Source organism: Cebus imitator, unplaced genomic scaffold, assembly GCF_001604975.1.
Source record: "Cebus imitator isolate Cc_AM_T3 unplaced genomic scaffold, Cebus_imitator-1.0 Scaffold233, whole genome shotgun sequence".
NCBI classification, from domain to species: domain Eukaryota; kingdom Metazoa; phylum Chordata; class Mammalia; order Primates; family Cebidae; genus Cebus; species Cebus imitator.
Genome location: NW_016107548.1, coordinates 3373168 through 3377996, shown reverse-complemented (window position 1 = coordinate 3377996; position 4829 = coordinate 3373168).

Here is a 4829-nt window from a genome sequence, read left to right as displayed (position 1 = left end):
AATAATATTAGGCACTATGCTCAGTACCTGGGTGATGGGATCAATTGTACCCCAAACCTCAGCATCATGCAACATACCCATCTAACAAAGCGGCACATATGCCCCAAATCTAAAATAGAAGTTGAAAAAGTGAAAAGAAAACAAAACAAGAAAAACTCTACTAAAAATATATTTTTTTAAAAAGTCACAAAAATACAAAATTTAGCTGGGCTTGGTGGTACATGCCTATGGTTCCAGCTACCTGGGGGGGCTGAGGCAGCAGAATCACTTGAATGCAGGAGGTGGGGATTGCAGTGAGCTGTGATTGCTCCACTGTACTCCAGGCCAAGAGACAGAGCAAGACGTGGTCTCAAGAAAAAAAAAACAAAAACAAACAAACAAACAAAAAAACCCAACTCTAATACTCTAGTCCATGGAGAAGGCTCCAACTTCAACCGGCGTAACGTTACCTGGTCACCTGGTTTTCTGATCACCTTCCCATTGCTTGTCTCCCTCACACCTTTCTTTTTTCTTTCTTTCTTTTAGCTTAAAGCCATGTCTTTGGCATCTCCCCCTCTGTGTATTAGATATATATGTTAATAAACTTCGGTTTTTTAATCTTCCTTTTGATACAGGATCCCAGAGAAAACCTAGAAGGGTAGAAGAAAAAATATTTTTCTTCCCCTATATAATAAAGATAACATAATTATTGAGTCTGAAAATAGGAGAAAAGTAAAATTGATAAGTAAAATCAAATAAAGCAGCATGAACAACTAGACAAATGCCTGGCAAATATAATGAAGAAAAATAAAACACGATTACTATGTTTACCAGAGACATTTTGAAAACATTAAACTCTATATTTTTAACATTCCATAAATTATATTCCCCAGAAGCCACTGTGCCATTATGGCCCCAGGGAAGATAGCCAAATGTCTAACACACATACACACACACACACACACACACACACACACACACAAACACACACACACAGCAAAATGAGGCATTAACAATGGAGGAGTGACTTTCAGACAAGAGGGGAAACAGAAGAAAGGCTTTCCGGTTCTGGGAGGATTGTGAGGAGTAAGAAAGAGATGCACAGGATGTCAGATTACAGCGTCCTTGTCCACCTCTCTCCACATTCAGGTTTAATGTTAAAATGGAGGAAGATGGCAGATCAAAATTACTTTGGAGCAAAAGCCTGAAGTAAGGGGCTTGTGTTTCTCCTCCCAGTTGGTGCTTTGGAAGGACCTCTGAAAAGGAGCCTCCACATCAACATGGGGGAGAGGAGGCAGCATGGGATGTCCCCAGAGAGAGGGCTGCAGGAAGCACTCCCCACTTCCCCACTTGGGTTTTCCTTGTGGAAAGGCAGGAATCTAGGATATCTCTTAAGCTCTAGTAACGTGTAGGGAGGGAGCTCGGTTGAGAGCCAGTGACCAGCCAAGGTACTACCTTGGAAAGAACAGAGTGATTCCACAGCAAGGCTGTGGTGGAGATGTAGATGAGGGTATTCAAAGTGTGGCTTTGGAAACTGCCTCACCTGGGAGCTTGTTAGAGGTGCAAACACTCCGTCCCACCCCAGACCTACTGATCAGAATCTCTGGGTGTGGTGCCTAGGAGTCTGTTTTCACAAACTTCCTGGGTGATTTGCATGCCTGCTGAAATCTGAAAGCACTAGTCTAGACAGGCCAGGAGGTTGATGATGAAATGGTCTAGCTTTGGAGGGCTTGCAGGAGTGTGCACAGGGAGGCTCCCATGAGGACAAGGTGCCTGCTCCACTCCATGGCCAGATGTGACAGGGGACACAGCTGGGAGGCCTGCTGAAGACGCTCTGTGCTCCCCATCAGCCCAGAGGCTGATTTTTCAGAAGTAGGAGACTGAATATTGGCAGAATAATAAGAGACGTAAACAAGACGAGATAGCCAAACTTTTAAATGGCACATCTAAGTGTTTCTCATTATTACACACAGTAGAGACTGTCTTATGATCATTACAGAGAAATTTAAAAGCTATGCTCTTTGGACCTGAGTAGACTGAGGACTTTTTTTCTCAGCACACGCACAAAACTTGGAATAATAAAATGCTGCTTGTGATGGACAGTGGGTACTAACAAGGAGTAATGCAAACGTGAAAAGGAATGCTAGGCAGCCATTAAAAATTATTGCTGACTTTTTTCTTAAATGGAAAAAGAAAACTACAAATGATCTATTCTTAACTGGTAAAAAGAAAACTACAAAACAGTGTCACAAAACAAACTTTTATAAGGAGTTAAGTGTGTAAATATATTTTGTGTATATATGTGTGTGTATGTGTATTATTCATATGTATATACACACACGCAAAGGAAAGATATTTGAAATATATACACCAAATATATTGTGGTTACCTTTGGGAGATAAGTGATATTCTAAGTAGTTTTCATTTTCTTTTTTTGCTCAAAATCATTGTCCATTTTTTTCTTTAATGAATGTGAATGTTTATGTCTCATTAAATTTCATAAAAAATTGCATAATGAGATTTATTAGGTAAACTTATGAAAAAGAAAACCTGTATTTAAAATGAGGATGGCGGCCAGACGCCGTGGATCATGCCTGTAAGCCCAGCCATTTGGGAGGCCGAGGCAGGCAGATCACCAAAGGTCGAGTTCGAGACAAGCCTGGCCAACATGGTGAAACCCTGTTTCTACTAAAAATACCAAAATTAGCCAGGATTAGTTGTGTACACCTGTAGTCCCAGCTATCTACTTAGGAGGCCAAGGCAGGAGAATTGCTTGAACCCAGGAGGCAGACGTTGAAGTGAGCCAAAATCACACCACTGCACTCCAGCCTAGGCAACAGAGCAAGACTCTGAAAATAAATGAAAACATGAATAAAATGAAATGAAGATAGCTTGTTATTATTATTATTATTATTATTATTATTAGAGACAGGGTCTTACTCTGTCATCCAAGCTGGAGTGCAGTGGCACAGTCATAGCTTACTGCAGGCTCAAATGGTTGAGCTCAAGGGATCCTCCTACCTCAGTCTCCCAGTAGCTGGGATTTCAGGCACCAGCCACCTCATCTGGCTGGGATTGCTAAAAAACAGTAATAGCTAGAACATATCATGTGCTTACTAAGCATCAGGTCCTGCTTTGAGCACTTTGCAGGCGTTTATTTAAATCTCACAGGTGCCCTGTGAATTAGGTACTCTTATTACCTCATTTTACAGAGATAGAAGCTGAAGCTGTGTGTCCCCCAGTGTCACACTGTTGGAAAGTGGCACCCCAGAAAATAGGATTGATGCACCTGCACTTTTAGCCAGCACAGTATTGTCTTTTAGATATGCTGTTAACATGGTTTAGCCACCTGATGAGACCAGATATCATTTACACCAAATTCCAAAAGATACATATTGCACAAAAACCCCCACAAGATAATGTTAAATGGAAAAAGCCATATACAGAGCTGTGTGAAGCTGGAGAGTTGACCTGGCCTTCCCCGGTGAGGGCCAGCTGCCTCTCACGTGTGGAAGTAAAGAGAGGGTTCTGACCCATGCTTCGGGAGGGATCCTCTCTGGGGGTCCTCAGCATCAGGAGCTCTTCCCTGCTGGATGGCTGGAAGAGCATGGCCTGCCGGGTGGCTAGTCTCTGGGCCCTGGCTGCTGCTCATCCTCCAAGGCAGCACAGGGACGGTAAGGCAGTGCAGGAGGCCCCTCTCCTCCAAGCCCTTTGCAAGCCCCAGGACACCTGCTTCCTACAGCAGCTATTCCCGAAGGCACATTTTCATTTTACAGATGGTTGGGGCACTTTTTCTTTATAGGTGTATAAATTTTTAGTAAACGTTGTATACAAACATGGCTAAGAGTACTAATAGGACACACGATGATGAGGTGATGGTGAGGTGATGATGAAGATGATGGTGAAGCACTGCTTTGTGCCACCTCTGACCACACCCATCGCTCCCCGGGCACACACTCAGACTTGCAGTTTATTAAATTGGGACATTGCCTCTTTACCTCCTGTAGGTCATGATTTAGCTCTCTTACCTCACCCTCCCCTCTCTTCATTCTCCCCGTGTAGCTTTATTTTTATTTTTGGTTAATTCGATAAATAGAGGCTACCTTATTATGTCCACGTTGACAATGTTCTTTGTAGGGCTAGGGAGTGTGTTTGACTACATTGTCCTTCTTGTACAGCTTAGCTCTGTGTCTGTCCTTTCTAATGTCCTAACATAACTTTCTTTTCTCCCATTAGACAATAACCACAAAAACAAGGTCTCTGTGGTATCAGATACAGAGTCATTGTTTTTTCTTCTTTTTTTTTTTTTCCCCCAGAAGACAAAGCTCCCTTCCAGTGGCCTCTGTCTCCCTACTACAATCTGGGCTGTCCGGATATGATTTGGGGGCTTTGATTTGGGCGGTTGAGGAAGATTTGCCTAATTGAAGGTAGTGATTAGTGTTTCTCCCCAAAATCCAAGAGATGGCAGTGGGTTCATAGGCCCCTCACAGAGGGTGTAATTGAGGGTATGTCCCAGGTCCAGCCACCCTGTGGTGATGCATCTTTCTTAAAACCTCCATTCCGGGCTGGGCACAGTGGCTCATGCCTATAATTCCAGCACTTTGGGAGGCTAAGGCTGGCAGATCATGAGGTCAGGCATTTGAGACCAGTCTGGCCAACGTGGTGAAACCCTGACTCTACTAAAAACACAATAATTAGCCGGGCATGATGGCACACACCTGTAATTCCAGCTACTCAGGAAGCTGAGCAGGAGAATCGCTTGAATCTGGGAAGTGGAGGTTGCAGTGAGCCAAGATCGTGCCACTGCACTCCAGCCTGAGCAACACAGCAAGACTGTCTCACAAAAAAAA